This window comes from Tupaia chinensis, unplaced genomic scaffold, assembly GCF_000334495.1.
Source record: "Tupaia chinensis unplaced genomic scaffold, TupChi_1.0 Scaffold000018_1, whole genome shotgun sequence".
Classification (NCBI taxonomy): Eukaryota; Metazoa; Chordata; class Mammalia; order Scandentia; family Tupaiidae; genus Tupaia; species Tupaia belangeri.
Window position 1 is genome coordinate 1381254 of NW_006159448.1, and position 25442 is coordinate 1406695.

Below are 25442 nucleotides of genomic sequence, written 5' to 3' on the forward strand. Positions count from 1 at the left end.
TCCCTAAATAACTCTCCAAACTGGCATCCCAACCAAAGTTTCACTTACTAAAATCCCCTCCATCCTTTGGATCATCAAAACTATGTTTGTGCCTTTTCCTTTTAATTCCTATTACTGTTTTCTGATCCTCTACTACATTTTAATTACAGTTATTTGTTCATAAGATTCTAAATTATTATTGGGAACATAGTGTATAAAATAGTCTTTTAGAAAAAAAATTTATTATTCTAACTGCTTGTATTTAAAAGACCATTTATTATAATTGCCTTTATTGCAACAGAACAGGAATTTCTGTAGGCTATGACTGGTGAATTATTCCTTCTTGCAAGCAGAACGTCTGGTGCATAGCATTTAACAAATGCTATGTTGTAATGTAGTGGGAAAAGTACAGATTTTAAATAGAGTTCTTTGGGTTCAAATCCAGAATATGCCCTTCCTTAGCTGTAAATGAAATATTAGGAATTTGCAAAACCTCAGTTGGTTGAAACAGGAGTGATAATATCAACCTTATCAGGATTTGTTTTTTTTTTTAAGGAAAGATATTCCCGTTTTTTTTTTTGAGAAGTTTTTGCTATAGGGTGCGTGCGGTCGCCAGACAGACAGAGAGAGACATATAGACAGAAAGCGAGAAATCACCCCCCAGGGGGGATGGTCACCCCGCAATCCCTTCTTCTCCATTCTCCTCTCAGGATCCTGGGCACGCACGCACATGCGCCCGGCGTGAGTTCTAAGCCACCGGGTCCGAGACACGAACCACGGTCGACTACATGGGAATCCAGAGACATAGCCATTATGGTAACTGCTGGTTCCCAACCTTATTAGGATTTTGAGGGAGTTAATGAAAATAATTTATGTAACAAAAGCGATCATTGGTAGTGATAGTATATCTAAAAGTTTATATTTATGTATCCCTGTCTTCACAAACAAGGTAGTTCTTTCTTTTTTTATGTTGTTTTGAAGCTGAGTGATAAAGTTTTATAAAGACAAGGCCTAACATTAACAAAACCAAAGACCTACAAAAGGAACATAGAAGATGCTATATGGTGGTGTTGACCAAGCCTCTTTTCTCCTTTCTGCCCACTTCCTCCCTGGAAAAAAAAAAATGTTGATAGGTGAAAAGCAGCGAGAAGAAACATAGAATTGTGTTTTTTCAGGGTCACCAGAAAGGCCTAAAAATTATATACAATCTAAATTACACCACCTGAGGTCATTGTGCTTTCAGGAGGGAAGCTAGCCTGGGAGATGTTAAGAGTTCAGCTGTCTCCCATGAGACTTATCTGCAATGCAGATTTTTCTGAGCCTTTGCTGGCTGTTTCAGCCTCCAGACCAACCAGCTGCTCTCCATCCTCCCGACTGATTTAATAGGATTTATCTTCTCTGCAGCTTGCTTCCAGGATCACCTACCACCAGAACATATCATGCATGAGTAGTCAATTTCCCTCCTAGCTAGTGTCAGAGTTCCTACCAACCCTCCAAACTGTAGTGGTCCATTATCACATGAGTCAAAGAAAGGTAAATTTTTGAGAAATTCTTTTTTGCTGTCTTCCTCTTGCCACATGCATGGGTATTATCAGTCCTTGTGGTAGAATAAACAGTGGCTGACTCTGCATTAGGGCCGGTAGATCCAGGATACATGTTGGGAGCCTGGAGGTGCTCCCTTGAATTTGTAGCAGTCCCAGGTGTTAGTGCTGCTGGACTACCTGACTCCAAATGCTCCCCTTCTACTTGTTGGCAGGAATAGTATCAACTCCATCAGTTGAGCCAGGATTGTGACTATGAAGCCTTTCCGAGAATTAGGATTGCTTTCTGGGACCAGCAGATGGCATAAAGGTTGTTTCTGGACTCCCACATAGTCCCTGACCCAGTGACTGAAAACTCACAGCTGGGTGCACGTGTGTGCATACCCCAAAATCCTGAAAGGAGAATGGAGGAGAAGGGATTGTGACGTGACCATCTCCCATGGGGGTAGATTTCTCTCTTTCTGTCTCTCCAGCGAGCGCACATGCCCTTTAGCAATCTCTCCAAAAGAAAACACAACTTTCTTTGCATGTACATATGTATCCTCAGTTCTTTATGACTGAACAAGACATCTTTGAAAGGCTAGCAGATCAGTTCAGTTTAAGATTAGGCTTCTTTTTTTTTTTTAAAGGATTTTGCCATAGGATGCATGCATTCGCCTGAGAAGGAAAGTAAGAAATAACTTCCCAGTGAGGATCTCCATGCTGCAATCCCTTCTCCTGGGATTTTGGGCATGCATGCACATGCACCTGGTATGATTTTCCAGTCACCAGGTCTGGACCTTGAATCATAGTCTGTCATGTGGGAATCCAGCACCTTAACCACTTCACCTGCTGGCCCCAGGATTAGGCTTCTCATACTGACAACTGTGTGCTCTTGGCCAAGTTACTCTGGAAGGACAGGTTTTTCATCAGTAGATTTCAGTACTACTTTGCTCATAGACTTATTTTGAGGAATAAATGCCTTACTGACTGTGCAGCACTTAAAAGTGCCATGCCCTTACACATGAGCGATAAATGATGATCCCAATTATATATATTTATATTTTAAATTTTATTAAGTGACTTAAACACCAGTAACACAGATTATTTTAATATTTTTCAACTTTTTCTTTCACCTGTTTTACTTATAACAATGTAATATTTCATCTTTTAAAACATGTTTGTGCAGAAGCTCATTCTTTCCTTCATCTTACATTAGAAAAAAGTCTCTCGTTAGCCTTCGCTTCATTTTTCATACTTCAGGCAAATGAATTTTTATATCCAGAGAGAAGATGTTATTTATTTTCAAGATATTTAAAATACTCTTTGACATGGAAAACATTGCTTTAAAAAAAGAAAAATTTTTTATAGAAAGGACTCTTGTGAGTTATGTCTGAAATGCAGTGAGCTTTGAAGTCGATATGTAACAAAGGTATGTTCCTGGGAGTAGTTATTTCTTTCATGTTTTTCCCTGTGCTGTTGTTGACTTACCACGTACATAAATGAAGCAGATGTTGATTTATTCTGGATCCTATCAGTAATGATTCTTGAATCTACTACTAATCAGTTCTGGGAAGATTGAATCACATTTGATAGACAGTATATTATTTTGCTAGCTAGGATATGCAGGTACAGAGGGAAAAAGAATATCCAGCATCTTAGTCTTCTTTGAAAGAGAACTACTTTGGGAACCAGCAGTTAGCGTAATGGCTATGTCGCTGGACTCCCACGTAGTCGACTGCGATTCGCGTCTCGGACCCGGTGGCTTAAATCTCACGCCGGGCGCGTGTGCGTGCATGCCCAAGATCCCTAGAGGAGAAGGGATTGCGGCGTGACCATCCCCCCTGGGGGGTGATTTCTCGCTTTCTGTCTCTATGTCTCTGTCTGTCTGGCGAGCGCACGCGCCCTAGAGTGAAAACCTCTCCAAAAAAAAAGAGAACTACTTAGATATTTCAAAATAAATATTGAGCATGGTGGTACCTGCCCTATAGTAAACTAAATCTTAATTTTCATTCTGTATTTACAAACTTAAATTTCACAACAGAGTCTACTTCATGACATTTAGAGAGGGGATTGTTTACTTGTGTGACATGCATGAATGAATTCTTCCAGGTTTCTTCTAACAAATCCCCTTTTTGCAGCCATTTTTTTTTTGTGAAAAATCATTCAAACCTATTTTTTTACAACACCCAACTCAAGTATAAAATGTTTTTCTAAATTACTTGTTCAGTTTTTGAATTTCATCTGGCTTGAAAAGAAAGTTAACCAGATAGCTTTACTTTTGAGTTTTTGAGCTCAAACAAAGCTCAACTATTTATTTGCTTTTTATATTCACCCTAAATGAAACAATTCAACTCTTAGTTAAGAAAACATTGGGAGAGTTCATTTACTACAAGAGGTTAAAATATCTTTCACTTTTAAAACAAATATAAAAAATTAGGATTTTTTTTCAAGTATATTTAGGCAGAATTAACAAAGGAAGTAAAGATGCAGCTGGCTACTGATTCAGTACTGAACTAAATACTGTTGAACACTAATTGCATTTGATTTCACCTGCTTCGCTTCAGCCAGGCTGGGAGCCACCTTGGCCTCTTTTAGCAGTCAGAAGAATTGAGCCTTTCATAAGCTCACTGGATTAGAATCCCAGTGCTTTGGAGAGTCTGTGTAAATGGGAAGATGGCTATAGAAATAAGTCTTAAATTTTGATCATTAACATCCACTACCAATAAAAATATATATATTCACTCAATGAAATCTCTTTTAGCAATTTCATAGAAGAGCAAGAGCCAGCTCTCCTGAGAACTGAAAAATACCAAAAATCCTCAGGTTCTTGTAAGCACCTTAGTGAATTCTGAGCGTGTCCCAACTGGACTGTCTAATGGGGTTTGTGTGAGTGGGAATGGCTACCTGTGGGTCTTGGGACCACTTCTGTAACCTCAATATTGCACATTAGAATTCTCTACACAGTCTCACAATGGCTTCATAGCTTGCTCCATTATCTGGAAATGGGAGCTAGATTCTGGTGATTGCAGGTCTCAGACAGCCCTAGAGGGGGGCTAATGACTCTCAGGCAGACATCTCAAGCTTATAAATCAGTGGCTGCATGTGAAGCCTTTTACAATAGGAACCGACTGGCCGTAAATATCAGAAAGAGATAAGACATCTTTAAGAAGGAGGATCGCCAGCTGTGCAGAGCCGTTCTTTCATTTCACTCCAATGTGAAGCCCAACTGGCTTCAAGCATGGGGAGAATAGCAGCTGCTTGAATAGGATTGCCTGTCCAAACAGAGCTAAAGCCAACAAATTTAGGGGAAAAGAAACCCCTTGGTTTATTTAAAGCCGGGTATAACGTAGAATCTAAAAATAGATAGGCATAGCTATTGTTATTTTTCTACCTAGCATTCTACCTCATGAGAGATGCCTAAGAAAACCGTGACACTAATTGATAGTCAAAGAGCTTTTTTCCCACCTAAGATATGCCTTCCGAGTCATTTTCTGACTTGATGTACAGACTTTAGGAGTATGGGACATCACAAAGGACTGACAGAATGCACATGAACAACTTTCCCTCAATAGCATTATATGTAGAAGAGGGAAAGATTACACATTAAGCAGACATTTTCAAAGTTCTCTCTGTGTGATTGTGGGCAGCTCCTTTTGCTCAGTAAGTATTAATAGTGGAGATCTTTAATGTCTGTGTAACCTTTTCTTATCTCTGGATATCCTCCTTTTTTGGTCATGTTATAGAATAACCTGGCTTTGCACATTTTTTATGAACTTTCTCTCAATTTTTGGAATAAATATAATGCTCTAAGAAAATTATTTTTAGTAGCTGCCTTATCACCAGAGAACTAACCCACAACTGCTGTTAGTGTTCAAGTTGATCTAGTGTTCAAGTTGATACAGGGTCGTAAATACTCTGGTGATAACAAACAAACAAAAACAAAACCCCAAAACTAGAAAAGTTTGTGTAATATCAAAGTAAAACTGCAGTTGTCCTGCTTTTGCTGTTCAGAGGATCATGCAATTCTGTGGAGTGACATTACGAATGTCAGTTAGCTGAGGGCTCTGGCTTGCTGAGCGGTGACAGTTTCTATCATCTTTGGAAGATTTGGTTTTGCATCTTGTGTACATTTTTAGTTTGTACCCATCTATATTAACTGACCTGTGAGATTTACTCACCAGAAATAAGGAGAGTTATCAAAAAGAAGACTATAGATTAGTAGGAACCAAGAAAATGAACAGATTTTTACTTTTAGAATATTTGTGTTTGGGGCCAGCAGGTGGCATAGTGGTTAAGGTGTTGTACTGTCACAGGATTGCCTGCAGTTAGAGTCCCAGACCTGGTGGCTTGAAACTCAACCTGATGTGTGTGTGTGTGTGTGTGTGTGTCCAAAATCCTGAGGGGAGAATGGAAGAGAAGAAATGGCAGCATGGCCATCCCCCCCAGGGGATAATTTCTTGCTTTCTGTCTCTCTGTCTCTCTCTGTCTCTCTGGGGCATGCATATGCCCTATAACAAAAATATCTCTCTCAAAAAAGAAAAAGAATATATGCATTTGTTCAACAAAAGCTTTAATTCAGTATTCCTAGAAGATGCTGGAGTACTTATTAAGTCTGTGCTCAGTACCCTTGAAACAAGAATGCTATATTAATCCTTGTCGTAATCCACACTAATCAGATGAGCTTATTTGGTAGTTTGGCTCTTGAGTTAACTAAAGTGACTGTCACACAGAAAGTTCAGTGCTCTTTACATAATCACAAATGTAGCAAAAGACTTTTGTTCCTGGTTTTATGACTCTTGCCAACATTTATTCTGCTGATACATTTGTTCTCTGTAATGAACATCAGCAGTTAAAGTATAAGTGAACTAAGAAAAGGGAGGTTATCTAGCTTTCCCTTGGAAACTTTTATAAAGGCTTTCCATAAAATAGCCCTTGGTATTTCAGTGGTGTAACTTACAATGGCAGTCTGTTTTATGGAGAGCAGTTGGGATCTTTCCATATTGTGTACATAGGCAAGTTGAAAACTCTGCGCACATGCTTCTTGTTTGTGAGGAGAACACTGTTAGATTCTTTTCTTGCTTAAGCAAAAATAACAAGTAATTATCCTGCCATAAAAGAAAATACTGATAATTATAGTTTGCCAAACATGTTGTTTAAGCGGACAGAAGAGACAAAGTGGTAGTGTTGGTACATCCTAAAACAGAATACTTCTGCAGACTGCAATATACTCCCACATCTAATGGCCTTCCCATAAAAATGCTAGAAACTTCAGGGGCTGATGAACAAATCTAGATGGTTATGGCATATTCTGCATCATCAGAGTGGTGATGATTTTAAACAAGTCAAGAATGTCCCAATATTATTTACTTAGTACAGCAGAAATATACTACAAGTATATATGTGTATGTATGCAAAAGCAAACAACTGATCTTCAAAGTAAAAGATATATAGATAGAGGTAATTGTACTATTTTAGAAAATATTTTTTAAGATTGCTTCTTCCTGCTACTATTCATCAATAGTCTTCTCCACCCGTATATGTTGATGAGACTCAATTTAATATAATATCTTAGGCAGTTTTGTGTGACTTTTAGATGGCACTTATGAAAGGAATTTTATTCAAAATGAGATCTTTTGCAGAAAACATGTACAATGGGATGTCATTAGCTGGCAGTAATTGGTATCATAAAAGGAAGCCTTTAAAGTAAATCTCCCCCCAAAGATAGATCAAATTTCATTAAAGCCATAATGAAAAAAATGTTTGAGACAATCTTTAGTTCGAAAAACTGAAATTAGATGTTATTAAAATAAGCTTCAGGTAGTCTCCATAGTGCAGTGGTTAAGTTCTCTGTGGAGGGAGTCAGACCCCACATGGCTGACTGCAGTTGGAATCTCAGCCTGGGCAGCTTGGAAAACCTACTAGGCACATGTGCATGCCGGCCCCAGATCCTGACAGGATAGAGAAATGGTGGAAAAAGGACTGTGGTGTGCCTGTACCTCATTCAGGAGCCTCTCCCTCTCCTTCTCTAGCAAGCACATGTACTCTCCAGCAATACAAATAAATAAGCTTATTATAACTGAGAAGAAATGCTTGCATTGTAATTGCAAATATACTGATTCCAAGGAAAAGGAATGAACTGTTTGTTTGGTTTTGTAAACTCTTGGTCCCCTTTTTCCGGGACCAAGAGTTGGCATAATGGCTATGTCGCTGGATTCCCATGTCGTCGACCGCAGTTTGAGTCCTGGACCCAGTGGCTTAAACTCACGCCAGGCATGTGTGCATGTGTGCCCAAGATCCTGAGAGTAGAATGTAGGAGAAGGGATTGTGGCATGGCCATCCCCCTTGGGGGGTGATTTCTCACTTTCTGTCTCTCTGTCTCTCTCTGTCTCTTTGGCGAGTGCACGCACCCTGTAGCAAAAATCTCAAAAATAATAATAATACTTTTTCTGCACATTTTATTAGAATTTTACCCTTTATGTCAGATTTGACTTTTCCAGCATGCTCTTTTAAAAGGCTGTTAAACAAACAAACACACAAAAAATCCTCAAGAACTTTCCATCAATTTTCCCTAGATTATTATAGTTTTTAAAAAATTCTTAAAATTTTTTTATTATTATATAACTTGTTATAGGGAACATGTGCTCACTAGAGAGAGACAGAGAGAAAAAGGGAAAGTGAAAAGCACTTCATTATACGTCTTATACGTACGATTGTGAAGGTGAATATTATGTCCTCATAATTGTGATTTTTCATCCACTCGTAACTGGTCCAACTATGGCAGATCTTCATATTTTCATGATTAATCTGTTACTTGAGCTCTTCTCCAAGACTGCCTTCCTATACTTCATGAAGTCCTGCATCTTTTGTGATACCATTTCAATTTGCAGTTGAATGGTTTGCAGTAGGGTTGTGTTGTCATATATAGACATCTTTAAATAAGCATCTGGGAGTCAACTGGAGAGCAAAGACCTAGACCTTTTGAGAAGGGATATAAGCTAGTGTTAACCAGGAGACAGATGGTGTTCAAGTGGATACTCATTGTATAAATGGTCAGTTTGTTAGTGACTATGTTTGTGTTTATGCTTTATTAGAGGGTCCAGAAGCAAAGAAATTTCAAAATTTGTAAAATCATCTTTCTCATTTAAAATCATGGATCAAGACTTTTCTTTAAGAGTCTCTTTGACTGGCACTACCAGAGAGGCTCAAATAATAAGTTATTCAGTGTTTTTGATTTCTGACTCCAAAAATTACTTGAAAATTATTCCTGAATATATAGTCATAGGTAAAAATGTTTTTTAAAAAACACGTAACTGCCAGGTCTGACTACATCTATTTAATTTTCAGGCATTGTGAAGGGTAGGTTGTTCCCCTTGATGCTAATATGTAAGGAAGGACTGGAAAAACTGGGACTGAAAACACAGTAGATTCACTCAGTAGACCCAACTAGCCAGAAACTAGTTAATTAGCATCTATCTCTGTTAAGTTGAACATATAGAGAAGTGTTAGAAAAAATCTCTGCAAATCTCTTTGCTTTAATGACATTATTTTGAATATAATAAATAATTATAACATTTGATAATTAAGATCATGTCTATGAGTCATTCGATTTTGCAACTATGAGTCTCTCTTTACTTTTTGGAGCTAAGTAGCTAATTAAATTGTTATTTAAGGAACCAGTAACAGCAAAAAGTCAAATGCTAACTCAAGTGACATATGGTAAAGGCCTGATATCTGTATTTTAAAGGGGCAACAATAAATTAATAGCGTTAATTACATTAAATATATCATTAGCTCTTGTGTGCTCATTCATCACCGGGAGAAATATTTATTAACCTTAAATGTATTTTGAAATTGTTTCATTCTTTTTTTTTTTTTTAAGAGATTTTTTGCTATAAGGCACGTGTGCTTGCTGGAGAAACAGAAACAGAAAGCGAGAGATCACTCCCCAAGAGGATGGCCATGCTGCAATTTCTTCTCCCCTATTCTCTTCCTGGGATTTCGGGTACACATGTACACAGGCCCAGCGCTGCATTTCAAGCCACCAGGTTCAGGCCTCGAACTGCAGTTGGGCATGTGGGAATCTAGCACCTTAACCACCATAACACCTGCTGGCTCTGGAATCATTTGATTCTTAATGATCAGAAAAGCTGGTAGCATCTACCAGTGAATGTAATTAGAAAATTAGGACATATGACTTTTAGCTATTTGTATGTCATCTTTAGAGAGTGTTTTTTTTTTTTTCAACTCATTCTCCCATCTTTTAATAGGATTGACTGTCTTTTTCCTCTCTGCTTTTCTTTTGCTTCCTCTGTTTCACTATTTTACCCCACCTCCTGCTTGCCCAAGTAATATATAACTTTACAAAGCTTATCTTAAATACTATACTCTCTGGAATAATTGAAATTGAAAGATATCTTTCCTTTGATTCAGAGTAGCCCCTGATTATGAACCAGAAGTAAACTGTTTCTGCTGTACCACTCCAGATATGATTATATATACTTCTTGAAATCAGGGAATGCATTACAGGCACTAAAAAAAATAGAATCTAATCATACAGGATATAATTTAGTATCTGAAATTTAGTAACAAGTGAAGAAATATTCAGAATGGACATTCTAAATATTTTATTTATTATAGACACATTTTTATACTGCTAGGGTTTAAACATTTGAAAAAAAAACCTCTTAATTCTTAAAAGAAGTTCATTATTTAATGAACCAAGGATAAAGTTTTGTATCAAAATTGTGAATTAACATAGGCCACTGAGTCATTGACTTTATTTTAAAGTACCAGCTATATTGAAATATAATTTGCATGCAGAAATTCACCCTTTTGAAAAAAAAAAAAAAAAGAAATTCACCCTTTTGGACTGGCCCCATACAGCAGCAGTTAAGTACTAGCCTGCCAGTGGCTTTAAAAAGGGTATGTGTGCATGTGTGCACAGAAACCTGACAGGATGGACAAATGGAGGAAAAGGATTGTGGTGGACCACACCCCACTGGGTAGCTTGCTCTCTCTCTCTCTCTCTCTCTCTCTCTCTCTTTCTCTGCCACAAACTCATATACCTTCTGGCAATAAGAAAAAACATCACCCTTTTAAATGATATAATTCAGTAATTAAAAAAAATATTTACAGAGTTATACAACCGTCCCCAGTATCTAACTTTAGAATATTTTTACCCACCCCCAAAATATACCCCTTATGTCCACCAGCAGGCACTCAATTTCTACTTCACTCCACTCTAGAAAACCACTAATCTATTGTCTTTAATGAGTTTTCTCTTTCTCTGGACAGTTCCTTTAGTAATATAACATGTGGCTTTTTGTGAGTGGCTTCATTCACTCAGTATAATGTTTCCAGGGTTTATCCATTTCATGGAATACATCTTTATTGATTTTTATGGTTAAATAATGTTCCATTGAATGAATATACTACATTTTATTAATTCTCAAGTAGATGGACTTTTGAGTGTTGAGATCATTGATTTTTTTTTTCATCAATTGCTAGAGGGCTCATGGACTCACCAGAGAGAGAGAGAGAGACAGAGACAGAGACAGAAACTACCTAATGGAGCATTTCTTCCATTTCTTCATCTTGTCAGAAGTCTACACTGCATGTACACAAGCCTAACATGGTTTTCAGATTGCCTGGACCAGTATTTGAATCCCATCAGCCATGTGGGATCTAGTTCCCAGTGCATAGTGCTCAATGAAGTCAGCCTGAGTCATTGATTTTTTTTTTTTTTTTTGAGAGATTCTTGCTTTGCAGCATTGGTGCTCACCAGAGAGAGAGAGACAGAAAGACATAAAGTGAGAAATCACCCTCCAGGAGGGGATGGCCACACCACCATCACTTCTCCTCCATTCTCCTCTCAGGATTTGGGGCACACAAGCACACCTCTCAGGACTTGGGGTACACATGCACACACACCTGCGTAAGTTTCAAGCCCTCCAGGTCTGAGACTCGAACCATGATCAGCCATGTGGCAATTCAGTACCTTACCCACTATACCGCCTCTGGCCCCCAAGTCATTGATTTTTAAAACTTAATTGACATCCAGTGATGATTTAGTTTAATACTTTCCTTTTATGCATGTAAAACTGAGGCCACAAAAGGTATTTCTAGTCCTTTCCCCAGAGTTTCCCATTACTTTATATATGGTAGATGGATACAGTATGGCATAGGTATTCATATATTCTTTTATTCATCCTTTCATATAGCTCATGAAAACTTAGGGAATACCGAGTCCCTATGATGTGGATAAACAAATCGGTCACAGTCCCTGTCCTCATGAAGCTTTCAGTCTAGTGGGAAATAAGCTTGTAATCAAATAGCCGTACAACTAAATTCAAAATTAGAATCCTAACAAGGAGTATAAAGGAGAGATTCAGGAACTGATCTTGTCAGGGAGAATAATTTTAGTGTGATCTATAAATAATAGTTAATTGGGCACGAGTTTAGGGAAAAGCACCCTGGGTAGAGGAAAATAATATGCAGGGCCTGAGGCTGTGGAAACATGACTTAAAGGGAGAATAACAGAGGCCAGTATTAAACATAGAGCAGAGAGTAAGGGAAGAATAGTTCAGGGCGAGGCTAGAGAGAGAGGGAAGGCTAGAGAATGCATGATCTTCTAGGACAAGGTAAGTTTTTTAGCCTTTTTCTCAAAAGCATCAAACCATAGAAATGTTTTAATCCCAGAAGTATTGCAAGCCCATGTAATAGGATCAATTCTTACAATCTTTTGAAAGTGACAAAAACACATATTTTCTAGTTGTTATTCTAGTTACAATTTTAAAAATATGTTTTCATTTTATTGGGCTGTTGGAAAAGTCATAATGTATTTTTCTATGTTTTTCTATGCAAAAATGCATCATGACTTTTTTCAATGACTCGGTATTTATAGTCATCAGATTAAAAAACTTCATTTGACTTTAAAGTTGGCTTTATTACAATGACTGATTCCTTGTTTTCTTAAAGAATTATTTTATTTAACTTTATTTATTATTACTATTTTTTAAAATTTGACCAGAGAGAGAGAGAGAGGAAAAGTGAGAAAGGAAGCTGCCATGTCCAGGACTCAAACTATGATCAGCAATGTGGGAGTCCAGCACCTTTAACTACCATGCCACCTGCCAGCCCCAACAGATTTCTTTTAAAATATCGTAACAGATTATTTCTTTGTGGGGAAAGGATTTTCATTTAAATTTTTAAAGAGAAATGGCAATTCATTTGGATAATGCTCAACAAGAAAATGTGCATTCTTTTACGTTTTTCTTCCAGGGTGTAGGTGCATTAAGAAAGGTAAAACTTGTGGAAAATTATACCTTTTGTTCTACCAGAACCTGTGGCAGAATTTGTAACGTGTGAAGTTTTTTTACATAAAAAACATGTGTACTGAATTCATTGTTATCCAAAGTAGAAACTTGTGCTACTTTCACAGAATAACAGCCTTCTTATTAGAATTCTCCAATTCAGCTTCGTAAAGAACTGTTCTTTCTAACCCTCCTACAGAATAAACAATCAAAGATACTTGAGAAGTAATAAATAGATACATAAAGGTCACATTTTTTCCATTGTACAATAACCTTGTTTTAGACCTGTAAAATCTAAAGAGTACAGAAAATTTCCTCTAAATTGCAAATAGTTAATACCTTAGTCCCAAGTGTTTTTAACTTGGGGCCCATTGCTCCCAGGCAGTATATGAATGGGATCCCGAAAGCTTTTGTAAAAATAAAGGTCATGCATACATAGTCATGAATCCAAAGCTTTCATTACATTCTACAGTCTATCACGTACAAAAAGTTAAAAACCAGAGTTTTTGAAAGGAGAAAAAAGATTCATAAGTTACTAAGAAAAAATATTTATGCATACTTTATATTAGATTATCAGAAAAGTCATGATGCATTTTTGCATAGAGAAACTGAAAAATATGTCATAACTTTTCTGTTTTTAAGAATTATTTTTATTTATTTTATTTATTTATTTTAATTTGACCAGAGAAGGATAGGGTGAGTAAGAGAGAGATAAAGAGAGAGGGAAAGTGAGAAAGCAAGTCACCAGTTCCAGGACTAGAACCGCAGTCAGCCATGTGGGAGTCCAGTGCTCTTAACCACCACACCACCTGCTGGCCCCTGTCATGACCTTTCTGACAACTCAATAATTTTAAAAGTTTAAACTTATGTAGTTAAAAATGACGAACACTGAAATAAATGGTTATCACTAAGCTAGTATCTTTAGAACAACATTTCTTTGTAACTGATGTGGTGACTATCAAAGTAATTATGATTATATCAATACAATTTTCTATTACGAAGCCCTTATTTCTCAAGTTGTTCTCCCCAGATCATACTGTTAGGAATAATACTCAGCACTTGTGATTGGTGTAGATTCTAAGACCCATTTCAGACCTCTGGGATCAGAATCCATAGAAAAGAATGTAGGATCAGAGTTTTTGAGTTTTTATCCAGGTCCCAAGAGATTGTAGTGCTGGCCTATGTTTGGAAATCACCATATCAGCATATAAATGGTGACAACTTTTTTTTTTTCTGTTGAATGTTTTAGCAAACCAGCTTCATCCAATTCACTGACTTGTATAATAATAGTAGTACCATGCAGCAAACACTGTACATATGTGTATGTGTGTGTGTGTATATATATGAATATATATTTCAGACCCTGTACAGAGAGCTTCTTCTAACCTATACCTAGACCTTAAAATTGTTTTTTAAGAAGGTCAGCCCAAGCTTAGCGTTTAAGGAAACCAGATCCCACATAGCCCACTGTGGTTTGAGTCCAATCCCAGTAGCTTGAAAAGCATGCTGGGCATATGAGTATGCATGCCTCAAATCCCAGCAGGATGGAGAAATGGAGAAGGGATTGTGGCATGATCATGCCCCGTTGGGGGTGCTCTCTCCCTTTCTCTCTATTTCTCTACCTTTTATGTGCAAGCACACATGTCCTCTGGCTATTAAAAAAATGGATCTATTAGAAAATAAATATTATTGTTCACAATTTATAGATAAAGAAGTTATGTACCAGTGAAGTTAAGTAGCTTACTACATAAAGATCGGGCTGTCCTCCAAAGCCTTTGTCCCCACACTGTTATACAGCCTTTTGCTGTAACTGCTATGCTAGTTCCACAATTAGAGAAGTATCCAGAAAAAGAATGTGGATAGGGTTATATATGAGACTGTAAAAGCTTCAGTCAGCAGCTACTGGAATCCATAATCTTCCACAACATTACAGACACATAATGAGCAAAGTATAACACATGAGCCTTCTTACTAAGCCAACTGTCTGGCACTTTTCTAAAAGAAGCTTCCAGAGGTAATACTTTACAGGCAGAATAGTGTGAATACCAGAAAAGTGCTTCAGGTTGTTAGAATTTAACAAGCAGATAATATAAAAGAAAGCCAAACATTGCAGTATATAAAGTAACACTACCAGCATGTATCAATAAAATAAATAAATAAATAAATAAATAAATAAATAAATAAGCTGTGTGTAGCCCAATAAATGAACTGGAAGACAGGTCTGTTGGGTTGCCTTAAAACATGAACTTTTACAAGATTTTTTGCCTATGAAAGATAGTTCTGTAATATGTGACATTTACACTAAAACTTTAGAGATTTTTAGGTGATACTACAGATGGCCAATATTTGAGAACATTATAGAAAATGTCTTTTTCTTAAAGATAATACATAGACCTCATTCAGACATAAAAACATTGTATTAGAACAAGTTTCAAAGGAAGTCTTATTTAAGGAAGGTGAAGGTTATAGCTTTCTTTGGATAGTTAAGCATCCTTATCTTTTGGTCTAGCAGTGGAAATATGTGTTTTCTTATCACCTGCTTGAAGAAATTTGTATTCCAGATGTTAGTGTTATTCTGAAGGTATGGATCTAATTAGCCCATGCCCTTTCTCATCTGTGTTCTAAGGGTTTTCAGTGAATTCCTGAAGACTGTTACTAAAATTATCTTGTATGTGGGTTTGAGATTAGGGTCTCATACCTCCCTGTGGTCAGCGAGTTCCAGTGGGAGTGCTTTACAAGCTTGAAGTAGACTCGTTGTGGATAGAGAGGCATATTCAGTTTCTGCTGACTAGGTAGAGCTGCTCACAACAAAAGGCATAGAAAAAAATCACAGACAGCTTCCCGTCTCTTTTTAAACAGTTCCAATAAAATTTTGGCTGCATAAAATCTCTTTTAGCTGAATGACTTTCGGTTTAAAATTACATTTAAACATATTGGGGCATCTGGAAAGTCATGACATAGTTTTGCATAGAAAAATGTGTCGTAACTTTCCCAATGACCTAATAGAATGTATGTGAAATGGAAAAAATAAAACCACAAACAAACAAGATGAAACGAAAACCTGCTGTACTTTAGGATCTGTAGTCCTTCATGTCCTTCATTAAGAAAAGTACTTCTACTTCTCCCTTACAGCTGAAACCTATATTAAAGTTGAAATCATAACATCACTAGTTTTGTGGGGTAGGGAGGGCACCCACATGGAGGTTGCATTTCTTTGGAGTGTTGAGAAGGTCCTAGATGGATGGAGGAGATCCCTGAGAGGGGAGAAGAGTAACTCCACACTTTCAGTTAGACCAATCAAAGACGACGATGGAACATTTCAATTGCAATGTTGTCATTCAAAGCCATGATTTTCTAAGATAAAATATATTTTAAAATGTGTTTGACTGTTAGCTTAGAGAAGCTCTAAAACTGTTCTCAGAGTGTGAATTTGAAAACTACCTCTGGAACAATGTTCTGTGGACACGAATACCAACGATAGCTGATGCAGTCCCTGGGAGCCCAGAAGAGCCCACGGGAACCCAAGCAAGGAGTCAGCAACCCTCACATTCCTCTGGAACAACAGTAATTAGAGCAGCTGGAATATTTGCAACCTCATTGGCTCACTTGCTGTGTTTTTTTAGCTCAGACTTTAATCTTATTTTCATAAGTTTTTGTATAAATCAAACACATGTGGCTTGATTATAGACGTTAAGTGGCCACTGGGAGCTTTAGATGAAAGCCTTTCAGGAGTGTGCAATGCCCATTCTCTGGTGTCTGGCCACGTTCTACAACCCCTGTCTCTGTGCCCTCCTCTGTTGATTTCTGCACTCCTCCCTCCTCCATTCTGCTGCCCTTCATCACAGTGGTGTCTATTTACTTAAATCTAAGCGAATTAAATAAAACATAATAATAGAATACTATTCTGCAAAGAGCACAGAGGATGGGAATAGTGAGGCCACCGACAGAATAATATGAGAGGGAAAAACATTTTAAAAGTGCTCCCCACCAGAAGATCTGCCTCCTCTTTTGTCTCCTATTTATAGAAAGGCAAGCTCTTGTTTTGTTGTTTTGTTTTTGTTTCCAGCATTTCTATGCCAACTCCTCTCCTTTTCTCTGGTGAAATCTTAATGATATACCCTCATGCATCTTAATATTTCTAAGATTTCTGATATGAAAATTATTGTATCCGGCATGCAAGTGTACTGTTAAAGAATTTCCAGCATATTTGAGCGTGCTAACATAGTGGATTCAGATATTTTTCATGGCTATCTTTTCTGTGATGTATTTTCTCAGCCAGTTAAGTAATAATCTCACTCAATTAAGAGATCTTCACTTTTTAAAGTGGGTTATTATGGGCAATTTCTGTAGTGATAAAATGTTGGCTTCCACCGCTAAGAAAACTTGAGGAGGACAGAAGAGATTCCAAATTAGCATTACAGAAGGGGGAGAGGAGGGTGCCAACTTAGTCCCCACTGTGCTAATTAAGTTATCACCATGGCCTCTTTAACAATATGCAGCAAAAGATGAAGGACCTGAATCCATTGGAGATCCCCCTTAATTGTAAACTCTTCCCTAAGACTCCAGTGAGTTCATGAAATCCCTCTGCTTCTAAAGCTTTTAGCTCTTCAGACTAAAAGTAGATTTGTCAGAATTTCATTTTTTCTGGTCAGATGATTGCAGTACCACTTATATTTTTCTCTCCCTGGTGTGATCCCCTTTCCTAAATTCATTCTTTTCCAATTTATCCCCAGTCAAGGAAGTCGGAGTGTGCAGGAGCTCAGGCAAAGACCAGCATCAGTCAATTCATCAGCTGAATTCTGACTCCTTTAGACCACAGCTGGAATTTGAATGCTCATGTTGACCTCAAAAATAGCTTGGTGTTCTATAACCTAGGTTCAGCCAAAAGCTGCCTCAGTGAACCCTCTGTGAGCAGCTGTAGGCTGACAGATGGTTTCCAGCAGGTGAATTCAGAGCTATTAGTGAATAAAATGCTTCTTTCTCAGGCACAATCCTTCTGAAAGACACCCTATGTCTTAAGAACTTACAAAAGGCATTCGGATACTAAGCAAAACCAAAAAGAATGGAAGCTAAGAAACCAGATTAGCATGAACGTAGGGTTTCTGCTCTTCATGAGAGTGCACAGTGGTGCTAAGTGGTGAAAAAAACGCTACTCGAAGACCAATATCACTCATTCACAATTTTCCACAATTGCCAAAGCACTATTCCAAACACATGATTTTATTTAACCCTTGCAATAACTTGAGAAAGGACATCTTATTATCATCATCTTTTTATTGATAACACAGCAGATTTTAAAAATTAGAAGATCTACCCAGTATTATCCAGCCAGTAAGTGATGAGCTAGGGTTCCAATACAGTGTTTATATTCTGAGTTTGAGCTCTCTTCTTATTTCAAAGACCAAATTCAATTAATTCCTACTCAGAATGGTTAGGAAAATAAACTGTTATTCAGTCATTCAGTCATTTATTAGACCTTTATTAATCCACTTACAAATCAGGGAAGCATTAAGCCAGGTTTAAGGAGATTCCAATGCTTAGACCCCAAGAGTTCTTCTACAGTAGGTTAACCTGTACCAAGCACAATTCTCCATTTTCTCTCTCTCTCTCTTTTTCTTACTATAAGGTTACTTTTATTGAAAGTCCATTGCATTTATCATGGATATTCTTCTGGGTTTTGCTACATATTTTAATGTTAAATATTACATTTTATTCTTTTATAGCAGACTGAGCAGACTAATACATACCTCTACCACTGTGTATTTTCACACATTCTCACCAACAAGGTATACCATTTATTTGTTTAATGTCTGCCCCATTCCATCCCAACTACTGTAAACTCTAGAAGGACAAGGCCCATTTTCTTCTGAATTTACTACACTTTACTCCTAGCCTGGTAGCAAATACTTGTTCAGTAACTATTCAGCAAATAAATGAACAACTGAGATACATATTGAAGAAAATGTGGTATATACAGCCATATGTTGCATGACAATGTTTTGGTCAACAATAGCCTGCATATATGGTCCCATAAAGAATGCATAGTCTATACCATGCCGTATAGCTTAGGCATGTAATAGTCTAGACCATTTAAGTTTAAGTAAATACATTCTATGATGTTCACACAGAGATGAAATTGCCTGGTGACACATTTCTCAGACTGCTATCCTTTTTGTTAAAATACAATCCGTTTTGTGATTGTATATTGCAATAGAATGTCATTCAGCCACAAAAGAGAAAGAAATCCTCTTATTTGCAGCAACATGGATAAATACAGAGGACAAACTATTAAGTGAAATAAATCAGACACAGACAGACCAATACCTATTACTGGGAACTGGGGCAGAAGCAGGGTAGGTATGTTGGGAAACGTTGATTAAAGGTTACAGAATTTCAGTCAGATAGAAGAAATAGTTCAAGAGATATATTATAGTGTGACTAGTTAATAACAATATATTGTCTTCTTGAAAAATGCTAAGAGTATGGATATTAAGTACTCTCACCATAACATAGCAACTCTATGAGGCAATGATCATATAAATATATATAATTTTATCTGTTGAGAAACTAAAGAAATAAAAATGAAAAGGTTGGTGTATGCATGAAAATTAGAATTAAATGAATAGATGGTTTTCTGCCAAGGGAAGAAGTAGTACATTTCTTTAAATATATTCTGGTTCTGAGCAGAAAACAGTAGTCCAATATACAAATAAACAAAAACACTGGCATAGATCCTGTTGCTGCCCAAGGTTCTCTACATTGCTATACCAATTCATATTTTGTTTAAATATATATGTATATCTATCTATCTATCTATCTATCTATCTATCTATATAGATATATGTGTGTGTATTTTATATATATATATATACATACATATATATATATATATTCGATCAAAGACAGCATACATTAACAACTTAACAAAATAAATTTTCAGCTGATATCACTAAGCATGGTTATTTCTTTTCAACCCTTTATAATGAAGAAGGAGTCTAATGTAGCTATTAGATAATCTCATATGCCTCATTCACCTTGGCAATTGAGATATTTATTGCTCACCAAATATCCATTTATCTTCCATGTTCTCAACCCCTTTCATTTAAGCAAAGCTAGGTTTAGCCCAGTGGGTTGTGAGAGTAAGTGAAGAGTGTCACATTTTCATTAATGCATTTAAGAGCCAGAACTCACCCTCTATGTGAGAGAGGGTGAGCCACTGTAATACTCAAGGCTATGAACTGAGCCACAAGAAGGACATACTTATTTTTGTCACTGTACAGAGTCTGAAGAGTCACCTTACTCACATTAGGACTTATGTGAACAGAATATAAACCTTTATTGTGCAAAGCTTCAGAGACTTAAGCCTGACATTTTTGACTAATCCAACATTTATCCTTCACCTATTTGTATACTATTTTTACTGCCTTGAATTATGTTGAGATGCTTTGGACAAGACTATAACATGTCTATTAAGTCAGCTTAATCCAGCCTGCTAGTCGTCAGCAGCAGCCTGAAGTATTAGGTTTGGAGATGAAAGGGGAAAATTCTTACTGTCTACCTTTACCTAAATTATCTTCTCAACTGAAGACTATAAATTTTTGAATAGAGATTTTGTTAACAGTTCTTATTTCTTTCAAGTGCATATTTTGAAATACGTTTCCTTTGCAAGAAACATAATGTTCTCCTCAAAGGAACATTGACAAAAGCCTCAAGAAAAAAAATAAAGATAATTCTCTGAACTGTTCAACTATCAGTGACTTTGGTTCACCATGACATTCCTTTGCTCATAAATAAGTAGATAATGAACTGATTCTAAGTATGTTAGGGAATAGAAATGGTTATTAGCATGTTAGACTAAATGATTTTATGTTGGCAGCTGCTCTTCTATTTAAAAACTGTTTGGATAATGAATATTTTCCCAACTGTATTGGCAATTTAATCCTCAGTAGCTAAAATTTTGTTGTTCTGGACTAGGCAGAATTACATGAACTGTTCCAAATATCATAGAACAGATTGATACAGAAGGAGAAGAATATTATTGTTGTTTATTTGAAAGCCAACTGATTAGCCAAATGCTAATCACTGAGGTTAGGTTTAGCCTTCAGAAACACTATTTAGCTTTCCAGAAACTTCAAGCATTGTAGTGTTTTCCTTATCTGGAAAAATCTATCAAAACATTAAATAACCAAGTGATATTTGTGCTAGAATGTGTTTAAAAGGCAAAAAAAGAGTATATCCTGGCTTAAAAATCCAGAAAAGTCATCCTGATGACTTTTTTCTTTCATGAAATATGGCTTCTTAAATTAGTTGAGAAAACTACACCCTGACAATATTTTCTCCATGAGATTCTAAAAGTCTGCTTGACTTTATCATTCTAACTTTGATATTATTTGTGCCCATAATTTGCATATAAATATGCCAACAGATATATATCATTTGAATCCTCTGTAAATTGATTATATATCCTATTTATCTGAGTAATCAGTTGATAGTAATTGATTTGGTTTGTAACTTAACAAGTTTTAATTATGAATGTCTCATTATATGAGTTATTACTTTTTGAACATACAACATACATCCTATTCTCTATCTTTTGTTGGATAGTTCTTAAACATATTTATTAACCAATTGATTTTGCCAAGTATTATCAGTCATGATTCTCAAAAGTTTTCATACCCAACTATGAGATTCCGGAGAGTGGTATAAGCAAACCTGTTCAAAATAATGAAGTAGAGAACATGGGAGTAAATTTTAATTTGTTCACAAAGCTGAACATACTGAATAGTGAAGTATTTAATAAGTATTTTTAGTATATAAAAGTTACCATCAGTGAAATACTGCTTCTCAGAGGAGCCACAAGCCCGTATGCTTAAAGTTGGCTTTAACTAGGGATGAAAATCTAAAATCAGTTCTCAGTGTCTATCAAGTTGGTTTGGCCGAGGTTTGACCACTTTCTCATCGTGTGATGCTAGGAAGGACACCAAAGCTCTCTTGGCCTATTTTCTCATCTGTAAAGTGAGGATAGCACTGTCATAAAGGGTAATAGTGAGAAATAAAAGAATTAGAATATATAAAGTGCTCAGAGTACTGTCAAGTACACAATCACTGCTGTATAAATATGTATAAGTATTATTTTAGGGATGCCATGGCCATTGTTTACAATGTATCTAGTACTAAAACTCTGTCAAATAATATTCATAACAAAAAACTATGTTGGAGTAATTAAATTATTTTGATATGGAATAAAAATGATCACTTCTAACCCTACTGTGTTAAATTGACTATTCAATTTTGTGTGCCTAATGGAATAGGCCATAAGATGCTCTGTAAAAATAAATCTCAGATGGCATTTATCTCTCTCTCATAGAATAAAGTGTGGAAAGAAATAGTCATTTTCATTTTTATAACAAACAAACTCAGAAAAGTCAAGGTTTTGGGTAAATGGGCATTGTTTTTATGACTAATATGTACTAGGTACCCTGAATTTTCATATCCTGAATGATCATATCCTTTGGCCAATAATTTCCTAGTTCTTTTGGGATGAAATCAGTTTTTAAAAGTATTAAGGGCTAAAATTTTACTTTCATTCTTTCTTAACTACTGAGTTAAATTTTGAAAAGATTCAAGGGATATTATTTTTCTAATATTGCTTTAACATTGTAGCATTACTCAAATGGTGAGCATGTTTTTATTTCAAGTATGTCAAGAAGTGTTTTCAGGTAAAAGGTCAGATAGTAAATACATTGAGCTTTTCAAACCATACATTCTCTGCCCCAACTACTCAACTCTGAAAACAGCCATAGACAATAAGGAAATGAGTGGGCTTGACAGTGTGACAGCATGTGTAGTGTTTCGAAAACTAGCAGTGGGAAGGAGCTAGCCTATGGACCATAGTTTGTTGACCCCTATTCTATGAAATTCCTTTTTGTTTTCATATTTTTACTAAGATAAAAGATATACACACATATACAATGTGTATTTACACACATGTATAATGTGTACTTACATCCTTATACACCTGCTTGCATGCAGTTTAAAAATTATGAAGGTGATAAAAAATGTACTTTCAAGAATGTATGGAAAATATGGAATTTAAAGAGAAAAAATTATATGATATTTTATTCAGCATTTATTCATTAAATACCCAAAGACTCACTAGCTGAAACAAGTCTGAGGCTGGTGTACCATTTTGTTTTTATTCTAAACTTAAGCTACAAGTCTTAATTTGTTATAATGAAAAATACTCTTAAAAATTCTTCAAATAGTCTTGTTATTGTGTATAAAACTCTGTGGGATAATGTTATATAGATTCCAAATTTAAGAACATTTGCACTAGAAAAAAGGCTGTGAGCAGAGCTTTGGGCAGTTAAATCTTTTTTTTTTTTTTCCCTAAAGTAATTATCAACTGATTAGAGGATATGAAAAATTCTACCTATAATATAAAATTCACTAGTAGATTTGTTTGCTGCTGCACATTGTGTGTGAATAATCATAGATTAAATGAGTATGTAAAGACACTTAACAAAGGACCTGGCCCACTCAATATTGATTGCTTCTGAATCAGACTCTTGTCTCTTCATATCCATACACTTAAAGGGTTAAGTCATCTGTATTTTGTCCTTCTAAGTTTGCATTAAAAAACTGCTGAATTTTAAAGAAGAGTTCATCAATATCATAATTTGAATCTTAGAGTCCTTATTTATAAAGCATCATTTTCCTTGAGGATATGATGGGACCCACTCTACCAGGAGTGAAATCATACATGTCCTGGTAAAAACATATATAGATACATAGATTGAGGCATCTAATGTAGGAGTGCTAACTTCAAAATGGGTCAAAGCTCTGCAATCCTTTATATATTTGCATCTTGGTAGTGTTCCCATGGATGAGGATGGTTACATCTGAATGGCTTCTGAGGTAGGAAAACAAGCTTAATGCCATTTAGTATTGTTACTTCTATTTATTTTTAGGCACTGCTTCAGTCAGAAGTGTTCTGTCTTGTTCTGGATGGCGTTTATAAGTAGAAATACAAATCTAGGATGACTTTTAGGATTCTGAATGTCAAAATAAGCTTAGTACTCTGTGGAGATAATTTAACTGGTTATTAAAAACTTCCTTCTGATCCTGTGTTGGAGACACCAGTGCAGCCTGGGCTAGAGGCCAATCCTCTAAAGCTTATAGAGTTTGCTTAATGATTTTCCAGGCCACATGTATTCTCTTGGCAGAGAGTATGATTGCCTGCTATGTATTACCTGAAAATAATTTAAAAGTTTACATTCCTTGGATATAGTACTTATGAAGCTTCTCTGAAGTAAAGCTAAAAAGGGAGGAAAAGAACAGGCAATGATCAGCATTTCTACTGTTCTATTTCATACATCTAAGGTAGTACTTTCCTAGGAGGTTAGAAATGCTCAGCCTGTGATATATTAGAAAAACCATCATGCAGTCTATCTTGTAATGTCATAGTGACAACACAAATAGAAAAACTGTTTGCTCTGAACCACGTGATATGATTGATGCACATCGACTGGAAATTAAATTGCTAATCTTCTAAATCATTTTTTTTCTTTTTTAACAGAAGGAAGCCAGAACATACTATCAACTCTTTGAGAACACAATATCACAAACTTAACTATTTTACCACTTCATTGAATAGGTAAGACCCTCCTTTCTACTATAAAATGTTAGCTGTGATTGGGAAATATTAGTCATTGCTAACCATGTTTGTAAAAAAATCTTTAAATAGATATCCATTCGTTTCGGTAAGGAAGGAATACACTTATGAATCTTAAGACTGATAGATTTAGAATCATTAAAATAGGAGTTCATAGTGTTTGGATGATTTAATAACAAAAGAATGAAAAGATCGTTCTCTTAAAAGAGGATTGAATTTACCTGTGTCTCTCCTGCTATGGTTAACAATACCAAGAATATTTCTTTAGCCCTACCATATGCTAGGCATGGTCCTCTGAGACTTTACCTAAGTGAATTCATTTTTTTTAATTTTTAAATTATTTATTTGAATTTTATTTATTATTATTTTTAACTTGACCAGAGAGAGAGAGGGGGAAAGTGAGAAAGCAAGCCACCAAATCTGGACTCAAACCATAGTTGACCGTGTGGGAGGGAGTCCAGTGCCTTAACCACCACACCACCTTCCGGCCCCTTCATTTATTGCTTACAACAGCTCTATGAAATAGACTTGGGAATCATTCCCATTTTACACATGAGGGGCGTGAGGCAGAAAGAGAGCAGGCAGGTATGTGTGGAGTTCAGCTTAAGTCGTATACATGGATCTGGGAATAACAGACACTGGAAAGAACACCAGTCCCAGCTGTTAAGTTGTTATCGAGAGAGTGCTTCCCTGTCGTGGTAGAAATAGCTAGCAGCCAGATTCGCCCACGTTTTGAGTAAGTTCCGTCTAATTTACGAAAGAAAAAAATACAGTGCTTTTACTGAAAGCGCAGTAAATGCATAGCAGGCAAACTCTTATGTCTGCACTTGTTATTTATATAATTGCATGTGTAAATACAGGGAAATATACAATTTAGCTGTAGGCAGAAACAGTTTTTGATTTTACATCTTTTTTTGAACTCAAAGTTTCTGTGCTAAAAGCAGAGTAAAATTA

The 25442-nt window shown here is 36.2% G+C and overlaps 1 protein-coding gene across 17 annotated transcripts in view; it reads left to right on the forward strand.

The window, feature by feature from the left end:
* MAP2 (microtubule associated protein 2) overlaps positions 1-25442 on the forward strand; it is a 349368-nt gene that overhangs the window by 203940 nt on the left and 119986 nt on the right. For all 17 annotated transcript variants that reach the window (XM_014586193.2, XM_027770184.1, XM_014586191.1 and 14 more), the window contains one exon: positions 24393-24470. The gene's annotated coding sequence lies outside the window, so the exon portion shown is untranslated. The remainder of the gene's footprint in view (positions 1-24392; positions 24471-25442) is intronic.